At 46.8% G+C, this 19,803-nt stretch overlaps 1 long non-coding RNA gene across 1 annotated transcript; it reads right to left on the bottom strand.

The window, feature by feature from the left end:
* Window positions 1-293: 293 nt before the first annotated feature.
* LOC116183891 (uncharacterized) lies at window positions 294-6,121 on the bottom strand. The gene is made up of 2 exons (XR_004148591.3): window positions 1,636-6,121; window positions 294-536 (listed from the first exon to the last, which is right to left on the bottom strand). It is a non-coding gene; the product is annotated as an uncharacterized LOC116183891 (long non-coding RNA).
* Between the last annotated feature and the right edge of the window lie 13,682 nt (window positions 6,122-19,803).

Genomic DNA, 19,803 nt, shown 5'->3' with positions numbered 1-19,803 from the left:
AGGCCCCAAGGGCTCCCCAGGGTGCACCACATGTGGGGCTGGGGGCAGCTTCACACAGGATTTGGCAATATAAAAAACCACCCAGGCTGGTTTATCCGTGGACACAGGGAAATCTGTCTCAATGTAAAAAGGAAAAGGTGGATCAAGAAGGAGAGAAATCTCACACAAAAAAACCTAACTAAATTACAAGAGCATCAATAAATCTCAGATTATTCTTATTCAAATAGGACCTGGACCCCCACTGCTGGCTGATTGCACTGACTGAGATCAGACACAGACAAGGAAACAGAAAAGGGCTTTTTTACATCTTCACATTTATTAGGCAAGAAAAACGTAGGTGTTCTTCCATGGGACTGCTGTGCTGATCCGTGACATTCTCCTCGTGCTGTTCTGCCTTGACTCAGCAGTCTGAATAATTCCAGTATTTTACCTTCCTGCAGGAACCTGCTGAGGGAAGTACCACACTTCTTCTCACACCTGAGGAAAGCCTTGCACGTGTCAAAGGAATATGTTTGAAGGGGTTTTCCCTACAAAAGCTGAAGAAGAGAGAACTTAGGAAGTGTGCACTTTGGATTCTCATTCCTTAACCAGCCCTGTGGCAGCAGCACCAGCCAAGCCTCAGCCCGCCCCACAGGAACCAGAGAGGCGAATTTGGGGAGCAGGATTCCAGCATCCTTCAGCTTTTGGTGTCTCCAACTCTCCACTGTCCTGGCAGAGAGACTGAACAGCCAAAATCCGTGACAAGCCCTGAATTGTCCCTCTCCCTGGAAAATGGGTGTCTGTGTGCAGAGCCTGAGCCGCTGCCGTTCATTACCCCCTCCTTGTGCTGCTAACTGTGAATAAGCAGCAACACTTTGATAAAGTTTGCAAAAGCATAATTAGTCCTACAGGCACAGTATTTTCCCATTTCAAATGCTGCTTCCCCAGCTGTACTTTGCAGATTTATGATTTCAAAAGCAGCTGATCGCAGCCTCTACTGCAGCTCAAGAATTGAGAGGTTTGGGCTTAATGACATTCAAAACCTTATTAAAATATAAGCAGAGAGAGATGCAGTACATGATCCTCCATTTTCTTTGTTATGTGCATCTGTCACAATCTAAAGATGTGAGAAAAAAGAAAAATCTAATACAAACAGACTTTATCAGAAATTCTGCTGGGATTCCATAGCATGTAATCCTTTTTCATGTAGTCCTTTATTTCTATAATGAGCTAAAACACACGAGGAGAGGAGAGGAGAGGAGAGGAGAGGAGAGGAGAGGAGAGGAGAGGAGAGGAGAGGAGAGGAGAGGAGAGGAGAGGAGAGGAGAGGAGAGGAGAGGAGAGGAGAGGAGAGGAGAGGAGAGGAGAGGAGAGGAGAGGAGAGGAGAGGAGAGGAGAGGAGAGGAGAGGAGAGGAGAGGAGAGGAGAGGAGAGGAGAGGAGAGGAGAGGAGAGGAGAGGAGAGGAGAGGAGAGGAGAGGAGAGGAGAGGAGAGGAGAGGAGAGGAGAGGAGAGGAGAGGAGAGGAGAGGAGAGGAGAGGAGAGGAGAGGAGAGGAGAGGAGAGGAGAGGAGAGGAGAGGAGAGGAGAGGAGAGGAGAGGAGAGGAGAGGAGAGGAGAGGAGAGGAGAGGAGAGGAGAGGAGAGGAGAGCTCTCACCTGGTGCTCGCTGACCGGGGGACACCGGTGCTGACACAGTTCAGTCCACGAGGATGGAAACTCCCTGGAAGCTGGAGCTTTTGTGGCTGTGAGGTCGGTCCAGTGGTGTCAGTTCCAATCAGCCTCCTCTTGCAGAAACAGACTGCCACAGTGGGCTGGTTTTCAAACAGATCCAATATTTTGCTGCTTAGCTTGACTTTTAGGTTTATTTCCCAATTGACTTGCTCGTAACAGCTTCTCCTGTAGTCAGATTCCTGGGCTTCAGGAGCAGGGCCGGCTCTGCTCAGCCTGGGCTGAAACAGTGGGCTGGGTTTTATTTATTTTACTTCCTTAAAATGTCAAGATTTAATACAGCTTCAACCTTAGCTCAGCTGCTGCAGTGCAAGAGCTCCTGCACTGTTTGCCAAAGCTGGATATTCTATAGCCCTGGCCTAAATCCATACACAGGGAGACGAGGTCTTTCCCCAGCAGGGGAAATTTTCCAGCAGCAGTGTGGCTTCTCAGGGGTGCTGCTGACTCCTCAGGGTCCAAAGGAGCTTCTTCCAGAGCTGAAATCAGCGTTTTCCCAAAGATGGTAGGATGGAGTTGACACTGGACCAGTTCACAATGTGTACGACTGGAAGACCCTTCATTTTAATTTTACATCAGGTTTACTGTTTCTTACCTCAGGTGCATCTGAGGTAAGATATTTCTGTGTACATTCACCAGCTTCTAATGCAGTTACTGCAGTCTGGGTTGCAGTAATTCCCAATGTTTCATATTGGGGATTCTCTGCATATTCCAAACTCCAGGTGCTGGGTTTGTCTGTGCCCACCGTGAATTTAATCCAAACAGTGACCGCTGCCCTGGCTCATCCCTGGGCCTGGCAAGTTGCTGCTTCCAGCAAATACTGGGATGTGCTGCTCGCTGTCCTATCCAGATTTACCTCTCGTGCCAGCTGATGGAAATAGCGATTTCCTTTGAAAACCACCTTTGTCTTTGCATTTGACACCTACGGCTGTTCCTCTGTCCCAGTGCATGGCAGCACAGCTGCGGGGGATGCACATCTGCACCACAGACGGACAGACGGACAGGGAAAGCAAAGCACCACACACGGACAGATGGACAGGGAAAGCAAGGCACCACAGACAGACAGATGGACAGGGAAAGCAAGGCCCGTGGCTAGGAAAGTATTGATGAGCAGAGAGGGTAGAGACAGGGGAGAGGAGTGCTCAAACCGAAAGAAGCTTGTAGAAAGCAGAAACCTGGAGCTGTTACACTCAACCCCTGCTCCTCTCCTCCAGTTCGCAGCTATCTTTTTCTGAAAAAAAAATAAACTAACACGATAAAATATCATAAATTTGGGTTGTGATGGTGCCACACCACCTAATGCCTTTTTTTTTTTTCCCCTGGGATGGTCTGGAAATCTAGGAGCACCTCTAACAGCCCCTTGATATGGAAATTAGTTCCTGGGAGCACTGAGAGGCAGAGATCTCTCCCCAGACAAAACAAAGGAATGGGCTTTCTCCGGGGCAATTGCAAAGCGATTTGGGGGCGATTGGGCGGAATCTGATACGTTTGTGAAACTAACAGAAGAGTCCCGTGCTGCTTTCTGTAGAACAAACACTTCCAAAAGTCAAACAGCCGAAAAATAACCAAACATTTAAAAACGGAAAGTAACGAAACATTGTAAAATGCAAAACCAACCAAGAGCAAAAGTAACAAACATTTCTATCAGGAAAGGTAACGAAACATTTCCAGGGAGAGGGAGGTCTGGCAGCTCTTCACACACTGCGCGTGGACGTTTATCACCGCAGAGTAGCTGGACGTTAATTTTTATGAAAATTACTTTGTAAGTGGCAGCTTATTGAGACATTTATTGGCAGTAATTATTCAAATGAAAGAATAAAGCCAATAAATTTGGTTCTTCAGGAAATTAGTGCTGATTTGCAGCATGAATAAACACAAATTCCCGTCTTCTCCCACGCTCGGCAGCAGCACAGAACAATCCTGGCGCAGAGCGGCACGGAGGGACCGGGAGCATCCCTGGGAATGATTCCCAGCTCGGGCGTGGGAAGGAGCCCGACTCCTTCGTCCTGCGGGCACCCAGGGGAGCCTGAGGAAATGCTCCAGGGCGCTCCTCCTGCTCCGTGCCAGGCCCTCCATTCCCGCACGTGTTTGAGGACATCTGCCAATTATGCGCACCAGGGAAATGCAACACCTGGAAGGACAGGGTTGGAGAGAAACAGATGCAGAAGGGAATGTCCTGAATCTATCAATTAAATATTAATATGGTCTAAAATACAAATATTCTCTCTAGAAATGAACAGATACCGGGCTTCTAGGCAGGAGAACGTGTGCCAGAGGTTATCATATAATATATGTTATAGGAATATAAGACGTATCAGGTACCTCACTCGATAATAAAAATGAACACCCCAGGTGTGGGCTGCCCCACGGTGAGAAGCAAAGCATCGCCTTGTGTGACTGCCTAACAGGAGCACTCAGTCCTTACTGCAGAGCTTCACCTGGAAATTTATTCCTGAGTAAGTGGTAAGTAAAGATTTTGACTTCGGACTCATCAGTCTCCGATGATCAGCAGCTTTAATCATGAAGACAAATTTCTGAGCATGTCAAAACATTTATGGAAAAGAATTTAAGAATTAAAAAGCACACAGTGATTCCTTAGGGCTCAGGCTGAAGTCTGAGCCACTATTCCAGCTGTAAGATTTAGTTTCATTTCAGTTTCAATTATAAGATTTTATTCTTGCTATTAATTTACACTGTCATCTGAAATTTAAAGATTTGACGTAGTAAGATGCAATTATGGTGGGAACTAAAGGCTTCTCCAGAATTCTTTGTGTTAAGTAAAGGGCATGTTTTTAGAATTAAACAGTGGAAATATTAGCAAATATTATATAAAGATGTAGAAATGTGGCTTTGTATAAAAAAATTAATGATCTTGGTTTAGATTAACTCCCACTTGCATTGCTGACTATTTTCTCTCATCTTCAAATCCCGTTTTTGTTGCTGAAATGGATTTACCCCTGCTGAGGTGTCAGGTTTGTGCCCACCTCCTCCCTCATGCGCGGTTTGTAGCTACAGCTTCAGCTCTGGGGACATCCCAGGCACTCACAGGATCTGAATTTTGTGCTCCCTTCCCCTAGAAGCTGAAGAAGGGGAGCAGAAGTCAGAGAGCAGAGCTGCTTTCGAGTGGTGACTCCAGTCTGAGCTTTCCAGAGCCTGGGAACTGGCACCTGCATTTCGGCATTCCCTCCGTGCCAAGCAACACCAAAACCTTCTCCAGCCTCTGCTGCCTTACAGAGCTGAATCCATGCCAGAGAGAGGGAGGTGTGCACCTGGAGGTGTTTATTGGGATGGAAGCACAAACCCTGGGCACACCTGTGCTCCAGGCTGGGCTGGCAACTGCCCTCGGCCTCACCAGAGCCAGGCTGGGCACAGGGAGGGGATGGGATGGGATAATGGGGTGGGATGGAATGGAATGGAATGGAATGGAATGGAATGGAATGGAATGGAATGGAATGGAATGGAATGGAATGGAATGGAGGTCCACTCTGGAATGCTGGCTGCACCCACCACGCTCAGAGGGAGGACCTGCTCCCTGGAACCCCATGGAGCATGTTCAGCTTGAGAGCAGAATTAACTGTTCATGCTCTGGAAGGGAGCATGAATGAGAGAGTCCGATTTCATGCTTGCGTGGCAGTTCCCAGGCAGTGCTGGAATGCTGGAATGCTGGGCCCAGCCATGCAGCAGGAATGCCAGGAGTGGGGTGTGGAGCAAGGCCAGACAGGGGGATGGCCCAGCAGCAGACACTGCCTCCAGCATGGATTATAACAACGTCATCACTTGTGCACTTAAGCCCCTGAAGACATGATTCTGACAACAGCACAAATAAATTGGGTGCCTGATACAAAAATACTCCTGAAAATTTTATATTTTCACGGCAACCAGCTTATTATATTTACATGAACAGCTGCTGCAGGTTCACTAAAATCTTCAAAACAGATGGACATAAAGAAAGAGCTGGTAATTAACAAAGCTATATGTTGATTAAATCAGCATGTGGCTAATTTTAATGATTACTGATCCTTATTGGGGTCCATAAGACTTCTCAGAATCAAACCCACTTTAGCTGATGTGTGGATTAGGTGCAGAGCTGCAGACACTGGTGCTGTCCTGTGCTGCAGTGCTGGGCAGCACCGATGGCTGTGACACTCTGTGGCTCCAGGCCTGACCCTGCTTCCAGCAAAACCCACTGGAACAAGAGGTTCATAGCCAGGGTGGGCTGCTGTCAGCATCCCTCGTGGCTTGGACATCAAAGTTTTCAGCATTAGTTTCTGCCCAAGCAGTGCACCCTGTAATACCAGTCACTGGGATGGAAATTCTCCAGCACATCCATGGACCATCCCAGTAAATATCTGTCATACCAGTCACTGGGATGGAAATTCTCCAGCACATCCATGGACCATCCCAGTTAATACCTGTCATACCAGTCACTGGGATGGAAATGCTCCAGCACATCCATGGGCCATCCCCACAGCTCCCACCTGACTGGTGATGGGACACCACTGGGGGTGACCACTGAGAGCTGAAACCATGGCATTGCCATTGCTGGCAGCAGTCCTGGAATGATCCAGACAGGTACTGAATTAAAGAACATTATCCTTTCTGCAAGCATTTAAAAATAAACAACACTTAATACTTCAAGCCTGTGCACCCCACCACTGCCTTTCACTGCAGCAACACCCGGTGATTTGTGTGTGAAGTTTGCTCCTGGAAAAGTCTGTGGGAACACAACAGGATTTCACAGAACATTAAATCCTATAGTTTTATCAAAGAGGAAACACACAAAACCAGCCTAATCTCTTAGCAAGTAGACAACTCTGATTAAAAGGAAAAAGACTTGAAAAAAACTCTAAAATGCTAAACTGAGCCATCACAGATAAGAAATTCTGCCATATGCTGTCACATCACTTTGCTGGCATTCGCCAGTCACAGGGATCAACAAAACATTGTCAGGAATTATTTCAGTTAGCAGGATGATACTGCAGAGATTAGATTAATTAAACCAGTAAATCCCGTGCACGGATCAAAAGCACCCAAGACAGAGAAGGAAAGTGAGTGCGATCCAGGAAGGGCTGCCAGGAACATCTGCAAAGGTCCCAACAGTCCAGAAGACTCAAGGGCTGAAACAAGGAAATAAATAAAGGGAAGAGGCAAAGTCCCAGGTAACTCCAAGCTCGGGTCTGACTCGGGCACCAAAGCCCCAGCCTGGAGCTGGGCTCCCAGCGCTCACCTGAGCCTGTCCATCCCACTGCACAGGCAGCAGAGCCACCCCAGGAGCCCCCAGGAACCCACGGCACCCACAGCACCCACGGGAACCCACAGTACCCACAGCACCCATAGCACCCACTGTCCCCTCACAGCACCCATAGGAACCCACAGCACCACAGCACCCACAGCATCCACTGTCTTTTCACAGCACCCACAGCCTGTCACAGCACCACAGCACCCACAAAACTCACAGCACCCATGGGAACCCACGGCACCCACAAAACCCACAGCCTGTCACAGCACCCACAGCACCCAACACCCACTGTTCCCCCACAGCCTCCACAGGCGCCCTTGCTGGGGGCAAGGGCTCAGTGACACAGGGGACCCCATCCCACAGCTTCCTCCCCTGGCAGGCAGTCCCTGAGCTCCCCATCCTGCACAATGCAATTTAAAATGTGTTTAAAAGCATCCTTTGTACAAATGCACTTTACAGCCCGAGGGAGGACGTGCATTGTGGCTCAGGCTGCACAGGAGCCTCCTGGCACTCAAAAGGAGCTGACACCACGTCATGACAATCACAAGTGACACCTCTCTGGGAAATCAGCAAGCCAGCAAAGATAGATCATACCAGTGTCACCAGAGGAAATACTCTGTGGACACAGACACCCAAAAAACCTCCAGAATGCACCTGTAGAACTCATTGCCAGCGGATATTGCTGAGAGCAAATATTTTACAGGATTCAGAAAAACATGAATATGTAGATCAGTGCCAAAGTGAAACACTTATTTCAGCTGGGTTTTATGGAAGAGGATACAAACCCCTCTGCAATATATTGCACAGAAACACACTCAGAGTTTTTCCTGTGGATAAACGTCTCCATAATCATGGAGACCATGATCTCCATATCCATTTCTCCACAGAAATCTCCATTTCTGTGTATTCCTCTGTCTTCTGAAGCATCTGAGCCTGGCAAATGATAGAAGAAATAATAACAAAAGGGATGGATTGTCAGTCTGATCTCCTGTATCACTCTCTAAAATTCTGAGTAATAATATGGGACTTAATGAGGGGAAAATGAAACCTATGAAGCAAGGGGGAAAAGTATATATTGAACAGGAAATGGAAACCTAGAAAAGCAGTAAAGCTGGAGACCTTGGGGCTGGGTTGGACAGTAAATTAGACATGAAAATGAAATAGAATTTGGCAGCCCAAAAGGTCAATGCAATTTGGAACTGTATGTGCCAAGACTCCCATCACCGAGAGGGGATAGAGCCTATTACCCTGTTTTAGATTTAAGCAGCTTGAATAAGTTTCAAATAAATATCCAAACATTATGATGCCTAACCAAATCAAGCCTCAAAATCCTTTTGGATTTTCACTTTGATTTCTAACATCTTTATGTTTGGCCTCTTTTCTGAGAATTCAATCTGTTGTTAAAGTGAATCTTTCAAGATAAGCATCTGCAGTTGCCAAGAGACTGTTGTGTTAAGCCGGAGGATGATTTAGCATCTTGCGAACTGGGATTTTGGAATTAGAAAAAATTGCTTTGCTCTTAGCAGCAGATCCATTTATGCCTAAGGAACAGCCATGGTTTCCCAGAACTTTTGATTCATTTATTTCCAGCCCAAACCACTGCTATTTTCCTTAAACAATACTTTTTTCTGAGGCCCATTACCCGGCTGCTGAAAAACACACACAAATAAATAGAGAAAAGTCTCTAAACAGACACAAAATAGTTCTTTCCTTTCCAAACACCCTCCCCATCCCCGGAGCTCCATTTACTGCCACTTACGGCTCCAGAACAGGGTGACAGCTCTGCCAGGGAACAGTTTCCTGCACAGTTTTCCTGGGAAACTCAAGGATGTGACAGGTTGTGTGAGGACTGTTTCAGAGCCATCAGCTGACTCTAGAAATAAGAATTACTATATAAATGCTGCATGTATTTAAATATTATAGTGTGGTGAATAGCAAGAATTATTTTGTCTTTCAATACGTACTTGCTGTAGTCCTTTTATAACCAAAATTGCATCTTTCAACTGCTCATTGTTCCTTGATGTAACTAAAGCTTCCCTGTCAAGGAAGTTAAAATCCCTTCAGCCTCAATATTCACTCACAATTTTCTTTGAAGAAGGTGGAAATTTATTCAGTTTGACCTTATGATTGAACAGAGCAGGTTTATCCAAGCTGTCTGCCAAGCTCGACGTGTTTACTTTGGTGCTCTGAAGTTGCATTAGAATTATTTACTGTAAGTACCAAAAGCTTGGGAAGCTCTGGAATGACTGTTGTTGAGATAAATCCAGGGCTAAATCCTGGCATCTTTTTCAGAGTGGCCTCAATCCAGGAGGAAGGGACTTCCCTGGAAGGCGGCAGGATCAGATTTTTCTAGGCACTTCACTTCCCAGCTAAGCAGCTGACACAGCCATTCAGAAGATGTGACCCTACACGAGGGGGACGCATCAGAAGCCAGGTGTCCTGAGACACCATTGACACTATCGGATGCGGAGGGCACAGCGAGGGAACGTCGCCTGCAGCGGAGGCTGGACAGCCGGGGCCGCGCCCGGGGCTGGCGCTGCCCAGCTCCGACCCTCGGTGCGGGCGCTGGCGCTGCCCGGCACCGGGCACTCCGGGCGCTTCCCACGGCAGCAACGGCCTGGGCTGCTGTCAGGGGACACAAAGGGAGTACACAGAAGCTTGGTAAGTTTAAAAGAGAAAAAAGAGCCAAATTTATTTCTGACCTCGCAATATATAGAATTCTAAGTGACAGTGGATTGGAGGATGGAATTGCCACCTCTCCAACCACACTGGTCAAACCAACAGTCTATTCTTTTCCCACAAAGAATGTAAAACAATCATTATTTACATGAACAGTGTGTGAGAACTCCAGTAAAAGTTTATATATTTCTAATAGAAAAGAAGTTTGAAAATAATTATAAAAGAAAACTTAGCACTTTTAAAAATCAGAGCAACACTGGGGTTCCCCCAAACCCCAGGTCTGAACGTGTGAGGATGAGTTTCCAAAGTATGGTGGAGCCTCCTGGCTGGTGCCACTGCTGTCACGCTTGCTTCCTTTCACCCGTGTTGAAACAAACTCACAATTATTTCTCACTGATGTTAGGAACAACTCAGATGCCGAGCGGGAATGAGTAATAAAAATTTTATTAAGAACCAATTAAAAACACAAAGCAGAAGGGAGACGGTGCTGGGAGCTCAGTGAGGCTCCTTTTGCCCACCAGAGGCTCAGTTCACAAAAATGGCATCTCAGCCTTTTATATACCCAAGGTTGCAACAGTGTCATTAATATTCATGAGCAGTCTGTATATAGCCTCTGGCTTGCCCATACATGTACATTGGCTCCTTCCATGGGCGTGGCCTCGCCTGTATAAGTAGATCTGGCTGCCCAGGGCCTGTGGTCAGTCCCTCTGTGCTGGCAGTGCCCGTCTCACGCCCTGCTTGCTGCTGGCGTGTCTCCCTGTCAGCCTCCCAGCAGCAGAAAAGGGCTCTAAACCAACCTGCAACAGCAAAAGCACATCTCAAAAGAACTATAAACTTTAACAAACTTCTTCCCACCATACCTAATAACTCCTCCTCATTTTCATGAGCCAACCCTTACACCCCATTCATAACACTGGTCAAACTCTAATTTCTGCTTGTTCCCTTTAGCCTAAATTGCAGCTTAACTGAGCAGGTTAACCCAGCCTGGCTGCAGAGTGCTGGCTCAGCTTCTGCACCTTCCCCTGTTGCTGCTGGAGAATGAAGGGGTTTTAAGGCACCAATTTTTTCTCAGTTCTTTCCATGCCAGAGTTCCTTTGCTAAGTATCAGCTATGCTTTGTGACAGCAGCACCTGCTCTTGACTTCTATTCCCCAGCCCTTCATCTTCCAACCATGGCAATCACATCCTCCCGATCACATTCAAGAGATTCCTGAGATACATGCACATATCATTTTCTCTCCAAGAGTTCTGATGGCTTTGCCAGTTAATTAAAATAGAATTTGAAAGGGTTTTTGTAATAGATTATAATATCTTTGGTTTCATGACATCTGTTAAAATTTACAACTAAGGATGTCATTTTTGGTGAAAAACATGTTCTTTTACACCCAGCCCATTTATTTGTGTATTTATTTGGTGACAGAGCATCTCATTTATAAGAAACATGCAAAAGCAATCATTAATCATACTTTTGTCACAAAGCAGCTTCCCCAGCAGTTCGCTGAAAACCCACAGACAAGCTGCTCGGGTGTGGGTGTTCCGAGAACAGGCAAGGAGCCTTGCCAAGAGAGCTGATGGAGGCATCTTTCTGTTTCAATGTCTAGCAGGGAGGAAACAAAGAGGGAAACTAAGAGAAAAACACAGAACCTTCAGAGTAGACACTGGAGTTATCTGGGAAGGATGCAGCTCCGTGGATGGGAAAGAAAAGTAAGTGACAGTGAGACCAGGATTCTCAGTGTATCAGAACCATTCAGGATAAATTCACCAGTGTTTTTCTATCACTACAGCTCACAGGCTGTATAACAGCAGCACCTCTATGCATTCCTCCTCAAGACAGAAGTGATCCAGCCACAGCCAGCCTTGTCTGATCGACCCTGTGCTCAAGGCCATGCTTATTTTAGTACAGAGGTATTGCCCAGGTATTGCCTATCCCCTCCTGCCCCTCAGAGCCCCTGCCTAGACCCTGTGTGTGCCCAGGGTGCAGCTGTGCAATCTGCACAAGATTAATTTCAGTCAGTCGAAGTGCCAGACCCCTCTCTGTGTGTATCAGTGCTTTAAAGAAGAATGTCACCTCCTCTGGCTGGTGCAGAGCTCTCAGTGCTGGCTCATCCCATGGTCCCCTGGCCCCTGCAGGGAGGGCACGGCCAGACTGGGCACAGAGGGACACATGTGGCACTGGGGCTCGCTCTGCCAGCACCAACCTGATCCGGTTCTATGTTTTGGGCTTTTTCTGCTCACCAATCCCATTCTCCATGGGTGCTGCTCCTTCTGTGCCCACCTCCAGAGAGCACATGTGTGCTTCTCTCCCAGGCTGGGGACAAACACTCTGTGGTGTCACCATGCAGGCAGCCATGGACAACCCCTGCAAGAGACAGGCAGGAAGGTCATTATACATCCAAGTGATTAACAGACTAATGTCTTCCCTGAGCATCCCTCTACACTTTAAGGAATGTACTCAGTGTGCAGCTTGAACCAGAGGGTTTGCAGCTCAGCTGATGAAACTCATCTTCAAAAATCAAAGAAAGATGAAAAGCCCAGTGTCCTTTACCAGAGGGCTGAGCTGCAGCAAGTCATCTTCACAGAAACAGGAGTACGAGCCCATAATGTGCCATCCTGTATCTGCAGACTTCTGTGCATGAAATGTTAGCCAACAGCTTTGTGTCTGCACTGTGCTGCTAACTAGAAATTGTCCCCACCAGTCCTTGATTTAAAGGTAAAAGAGTACAACTGTATCTAAACCCTGCATTATTTTTATTTTATTCTTAAATGCTGCCTCTGCATTTTAGACACTACAGACTCCAAAACATAAACCCCATCTGCCTTACAGAGCTGTGCAGAGGCCGGGTGTCTGAGCAGCAGAACACAGACGGGGTGGCAGCTTCACCATATCCTGCTTCTAAAACATGTGGCCAACAGCAGCAGCTGCCTCCAGCACCGTTGGGACAGTGAGTGAACACCCCAGAGGGGGGACAGCAATCCAAACCTCAGCAGTGCAAGGACACCTCAGGTCACAGCCTTGTTCTCCAGGTCAGTGCAGAGGAACAATCCAGAGCAGGTTGAAAAAAAATATTATTCCTGGTAGGGTTTTGTGGCAAACACTGCAGCAGGACTGCCAGAGGAGGTGGTGCCAAAGGACAATAGCAAAGTCACCTGTGAGAGTGGTGGGCTGCAGTGAATCATCACTGGGGCATGGCAGACCTTGACCAACGCTGGCTGAGCCTGGGTGGAAGAGGAGCTCCAGCCATCCTCCTGCCCCAGGTCTAGCACTGCTTTCAGCCACAGAACACAGGTCACACCCTGTGCAGCTGCAGTTGTCACTATTTCCCACAAAAAGCTAAAAATATCAGCTGTGTTACAAGTGAACCTCTGAATGGCAGTGAAGATTCATGCCAGTGCTGTGAATATGTCCCAGACCTCTCATTTAAATGAGCTGGTTTCAACCTCTCACACTTTGGCTTCTGAACTTTCATGCTTTTTAATTATGTATCCATGAGAAAACAACAAGGCCATCCTGAAAAAAAAAAAAAAAAAAAAAAAAAAGTTTAAAACTGAAAATTGGTTGGATCTCTGCTACTCTGAAGTACAAATATAGACAGTGCCAGATTGCCTCGGCTACCTACACCACCTCCATGCATCGCAAAGCTCAGATGGCCTCAAACTAGCCAGATCTGGTTGAAAAATGTTATAAAAGCATAATTCTACTTCAGCTATTTTTCATGAAAGTGGCAGGGATATTCACAGCCTCAAACTCTTTGAGCTAATTGTAGATAAGGGACTCTGTGAGTGAGGACACGGAATGATTTGATCAGGAACTTCCCCTGACTATCTCTCCGTGCTCCTCCACACAATGCTGCAAACACCAGATATGCCCAGGAGCTGTAGCACTGCTCTGGAATCTCTCTAGTACTCTGCTGTGAAGTGAATTGCAACAGCTTTTGAAGTAAAACCCTCTTGCAGGAATAAAGCAAGCTCCTAAAGAAGCAGGATGGGGGTCCTGAATGAGTTCACTGGGGCACATCTTTATGTGACATCAGCACAGGTACAAAATCAATACCTCAGCATCTGGAAGCATGCTGGGAGCAAATACTGCTGGGTGTGGCAGAAGACCACTGTCCCACCATGGGCATTGTGACCTCAAACACAGCAGAGTTGTCACGAGGGTGCGTGGGAATCGCAGCTCTCCACTGTCTCCATCAGCTGTTAGTACAAGCACGACCAAGCAGCCCAACCCTTGTGCAATTCTTACAAAACTGCTCTTGTTTGGACTGCCAAGCGGCCCTTGGGGGAATGGTTTAGGGGTGACTCTGGTGGTGGTGGGTTGCAGTTGGATTGGACAACCTCGTAGGTCTTTTCCAACACTGAGGATTCTGTGATTTCACATGACCCACCATGTACAACAGACAGAGAAACAGCCATGGTTGTGACCAATGAGCACCACCAGTGTCCTTCTTCAGTCTCGTGTACATTGCATTCTTCATACAATGTACAACTTCAGACATCCTGTAACCTTCACTCATTACCAGACTAAGGATTTAAGTGGTGCTCCAACTTTTGAGAAGGTATTTGTTACTTCCCCCCTCTTCTGTGCTGCACAGAGCCAGAGCTCTTCCCCACAGAGCCTGCTTACAGCCTTCCCAAAGCACCTCTGCAGCAAGGAAAACAATTCTTAGAACAATGAGAATCTCCTGGATGGGGCAGAGACCTTTCTTAGGCAATGCTTGAGAGTGCTGAAATCACAACAGCCTCTGCTGCTCACTTTACAATTTGCCCATAAACATCCAACCTGAAGAAAAATTGCTGCAAATTAAGGGCTTTCATTCAATCACCTTGTAGAATTTGCTTTTATCACACCTACCCAGGGCGGTTCATGTGTCCATAAATGCAGAAATGGGTCATTGAGGTGAGGCGCCTCGGTGCAAATTCAGTCATTAAACACAGGTAGAAGATGCAGTGACCCACAAAGGCCACAGCAAGGTTTGGGGAACACTCTTACCTTGCCCTTCCTCGAGCACCGTGTCTCTGCAGGCTGGGAGCCGCTGGTGCCACGATGTTCTGCAGGATCAGATCAGCGTTTCGGCTGTCTAGGGCAAAATATATCCGAATCAAAGGGCATCTGAAGCAACAATGTCAAATATGACAAGGCAGGCAGGAGCCAGAGCTAACAGCTGAGGACTTCCTGACTTTTTAAGCTGTTCAATTGAACATTTAAAAGGTTTAGTCTCCTCTCAGGTCTCGAAAGCACCCTGGGGCAGGCTTAAGTAACTGCGCCATTAGGCAGGGAGCTGCAAATTGCCTATTAAGTCTGACTGAAACTGTAAAATTGCTTTTCACAATGCAAATTAATGTAAATAAGAACAATTGGTTACACATATCACAGACTATCAGATTGACGACAGATGATGCATACTGGTTTTTCCCCCTGAATTAGCATTGCTTTAAAGTTAAATTTAGTGCGTGTTTAAGAGGTCTGGATACTCCTATGACAGATTCCACCAGTGCATTACAAATGCACATCGGGATGTATAGCCTCCATTACATGAAATATAAACCTCCTCTTAGGCCAGGCAGTGATACTCGCTTTCAAGCCTAATAGAAACACCACAAAGCAAAGCCATTTGCTCAGCAGCACAGTCAGTCACATCTTAACCTCACTCTGAAGAGCGAGACCATGTATTTGTTATGAAGCCTTTAGGATGGAGGGAGCAAATCTGTGCATTTCAGAACCATCCAAAGATGATCAAAGCTCCATCTGGAGCCCCTGGGCCCCAGTCAGTCACTGGTGGGAGCAGCTGTGTGCCAGCTCTCCCCATCATTGCCATGAGCACTGCCTGGGCATTGCATTTTCAGATTTATTTCCCAAAGATGCAACAGAATGTATATCAGAAAAGTAAATCAGAAAAGTAAATCAGAAAGGTAAATCAGAATGTAAATCAGCAAGGTAAATCAGAATGTAAATCAGCAAGGCCCCTTCTCTGCCTCCTTCCAGGCTAAATGGAGACACGACACACACAGGCACAACCAACTCACCTGCTTGAGAAGAACAAGGTCTCTGTCAAGACAGACACTTTCAGTCTCAGTAGCCACTTCTACACCACAAATTCATCCTTCAGGGAAGCTCCTGACAGCAAGAGGTAGCAGCACTGCAGCAAGCAGAGCAGAGTTTTCTCTGGTGGGGGGGTATTCTTATCAGAGGTTTTGCTTATCATTACTAACATATGTTATCTGAAAATTTACATTCCCATTAGCTACAGAAATAACTGTTGCCAGTTTATTACAGATTCTTGCATAAATCAGATATCCTGATAGCTCCCTGAGGATTAGAGCTCACCTTGGGGAGGGATGGAGAGCAGTGAATGAGACAGAGGCAGTCACAGCCCTTGGTACCAGCCTGTAGCTGTGCCTGGCTGCCCTGGAGAATGGGACACGGGAACCTCGTGCTGGAGTGGTGAGTTCCACACTTGCTGGCTTGGGCTCTCAGGGAAGAAACAGCAGATGTCATGAGACCTGAGGAGGATCAGCAAGGCTGGAAATTCAGCACGGGCACACCTCGATGCAGCAGCTGTGATTTCAGGCCATGCTCATCTCCTTCCTGCCTCGCTGTGCTGCTGTGCTTCCAGCATTTTCTTCCCTGTCTCTAATATTTTAATTGCTGTTTTAAAGAACAGCATTTGGAAAGAGAGTCTGGCACAAGGTGCACAGGTCAAATAAACTCCATGTTTGCTTATCTTCCAGAGGGAAAAAATAATTAGCCACAAGCTGGAGGTGTTTTCTTTCAGCCTCAGGGACCTTTCAGCAGCAATCAGCTTTCTGCCTCTCCCTCTCATTTACATATAGACAGATATAGATTAATTAGGCAAAAAGAACTTACACCGAATTTGAAACTATTGACCTATATTTCAGGTTGCTGTCCTGGTGTCCTTGGGGTTTGTTCAGGTCTTGCTGTGTTTGACTGTGCTGAATGCATTCAAATCTTTTTGTATCACATTGCTCACTATCTGGAGAAAACATACAAAGATCTTAATCCCTGGGTCAGCCAACCCACTCCTCAAAGGGTCACCCTCTTCTTCCCCATGAAAAATCAATAACCCAGAAAATAACAAATGCCTGAATCTGTAGGATTTCTGTAGCCCCAGGTCTCAGCTATGAACTTCTTCAGTCAGGCAATAATTCCATAGAAGCTGTTGCTGTGCTCTGCACCTGAATATATTTCTTTGATAACAGTGCTCAGCACATGCACACGCACTGCAAATCTGTATTACTCAACAACAAGGTATAAAATGAACCCTGAAAACCACCAAATCTGAATGCCAAAAGGCTGCTCCCCAGGCATCATGCCATTCCTGTAAATCACTAGTGCAGGACTTTACAACACTGTTACTACAGACACAGGTATTTATTGGGGTTTGAGATGCTGGAAACAGGATCCCTGTGCACATAAAATCCCAGTGATTTATTTTAATGCATTTTGTAAGTAAATTCTTGACAGATGGATGAAGCACCAGAAGGGTGACACAAGGGAGTCAGCAGGTGGACAGAGAAGCCAAGAATGGACTGGCACTGATCAGATTATCCACTCCAAATACCTTGAGACAAGCACAATCTGCCCACACAACAGACTGTCTCTGACCAGATAAACAGCAGAAATCGTGTGGGGCTGCAGCCCTGCCCAGCTGCACCCCGTCCAGACATGGCTCCTTCCTGGGCTGGGGCTGTGCAGAGACCCGTGGCAGCATTCCCAGTGCCCAGCCTGTGGGACACGGGGGCTGCGTGGGCCCCTTGCCCTGCCCTGCCAGGGGGCACAGCCCCTGCCCCTGGACCAGCCTGAAAAAATGGAGGCTTTTTTAGACCAATTTTAAAGGTAATGACCAGATATGCCTGTGTCCCTTCTTGCCTTCTGACATTACATGTCCCCTTCAGCCTTCTGCTGACTCCTCCAACCAAAGGGTCCAGATGCCACTCAGACGTGGGGCTTTGTGCCAGTCCATACCAGCATCACCAGGTGACGGTGCCCTCCCTCTGGTGTGAAGAGCTGGCCAGGACTCAGGTCTGTGCCCCTGCAGAGCTGAAGGGTTTGGAGCGTGTTTCTGACCTCCAGCCTTCCCTTAGAACCAGCAGATGGGGAGTGTTTGGATCAGGTTATTCCAAGTACAGAGTACGCCATGATTACTGTCAGGACTTGTTCACTACTTTTATGCCTTATCATCCCATTGCTCTACTGAAAAAATTAACTTTCAGCTTCCCTGTAACACTGTCTTTAAAAAATGAGGGAACCTGTGGCTCCGGACAAGCAGAGCCCTTGCCCACACTCTTGATGCACAGTCCTTGTCATGAGTGCTGGACTTAGGAAGGGACTCAACGTGCAGAAGGCAGAGCAATGGCCTGACTGAGAGACAGAGAGAAAAAACCTTGCAGTGTTAGCTGCTCAAAATAAAGAGACTCAAAACCACCTGCAGAAGAAATCAATCCTTCTGGGTTTGTTCTGCTGTAACCATGGTAGATGTTGATGTAACAATTACAAATAAAACTCCATTAAAAACCTGTAGCATGTGTGTCAGCGGTGCCTTTTAACGAGCTCAGCCTGAGGGATGGCCCGTGTGTGCTGTTCCACTCGTTACCTCACGTCTCCACAGATGTCTCTTGACAGGTCCTTCCACAGTTGAACAGATTGTTTATAATGTCCTAGAAGAAAAAGCACTTCGACTGGTGAAACCAAAATCCCAACCAGAACTGAAGGTTTGTTTTCTTCTTTGATTCTTGAAAATAATCACTTACACAAAACACATTTCCAGAGATTATTATATCCACATTGCACATCTGCAAAAACTCAAGGAGTTTTGCTTACCAACAGAGAGGTAAGAGCTTCACATATTGAAATGCATCTGAAACAAGGTTTGCCTATAAACATTTCCTGGATTAAATATTGCCTAAGTGCTGTTCTGAAGGCAGTGGCACAGTTTAATAGCACCTGGGAAGGATCACTGTCATTCCCTGTTTGCATTGCCCCTGCAGAGGCTGTCTTGGTGCTGGGCACTGCAGCTTGGACCACCCAGAGCGGGGTCACCACGAGGCTCTGCCAAAGACCCTCCCCTCAGCACAGCACAACCTTCTTCCCAAGCTTCCCAGGCAGAAAGGAGCTTGAGAACAGATCACCAAAACGGATTTTAACTGCACACTAAGATCACTAGAGCCTCATCTCACAGCCCAGCCTGCAGACCGCACACCTCCCCTCACTAGGGCTAAACTGCTGCTCACCATCAGCCTTCAGTGAGATTACTTGGACAGCACACTTGGCCCTTCTGGTTTGGAATTTACTGCTTTCCTGTGGCTCCTTCTCCCAGACCTTCTTTCCCCTGATTGCTTTATTTTTTTCCTTTTAGCAGAAAAAATGGTCTCATCTGCCTAAAGTGCAATTTTCAGCCACAAATCATTACTTTCATTGTGACTGTGGCAGCATTCCCTGAGTGACAATAGAAATAAATAAATAACACCTTTTCACAGCACTGTAAAGACTCATTTTTGCCCTTGGCTGACTTCTCTATATTCATTTATTGACTTAATTCTCCGTGATCAAAGCACACATTGGCTCCAGGAGATGGCATTAAGATGTGTGAGCTGAGCAGTGCCAAACAAGGACAAAATATTGCTGGTCAAGATTTCCAGAAATGATTGGCTGTTTTGTGTAGCCAGCTTGCAACTTTTTTAGCATGTAATTTCCCAGTATCTTTGTTTGTTTGCTTTTAAATGGTGGCCCTCAAAACAATTATTTATTTTTTTAAAAAATTGGCTGCTCTCTTAGTAAAAGCAGCATTCCCACTAAATAGTAAACATGGCGTGTTTATGTTTAACAGAAAGCAAAGGACAGTCCCAGACATGGCAGAGCTGTGAGACACAACAGGTCCTTCAGCATCCAGGCCTCAATGAAAGAGCCCCATGGATGTGCCCAGTCACTGCCACCAGTGCTGGTGTGGCAGTCCCAGTGGCAAGAGGATGCTTGAGAGGCCAGATATGCAGGGAGAAGTAATGGATTTCAGTAAGTCAAGGAACACTTAATTTTTGATATATCTGGAAAAATATATGCAGCTCCTACCTGAGAACCAGAGAGGGAGCTGTAAATGTTCTGTGTTGTCACCGCTTCGGGGACAACTCCCAGCCTGGCCTTTCTCAGGGGATGGAGGGGATCACTGA

This window comes from Lonchura striata, chromosome 8 (genome assembly GCF_050655825.1).
Source record: "Lonchura striata isolate lonStrDom1 chromosome 8, ASM5065582v1, whole genome shotgun sequence".
In the NCBI taxonomy this organism is placed as follows: Eukaryota; Metazoa; Chordata; class Aves; order Passeriformes; family Estrildidae; genus Lonchura; species Lonchura striata.
Note: the sequence above shows the minus strand (reverse complement) of the source record. Positions and strands in the feature narration are given on the sequence as shown.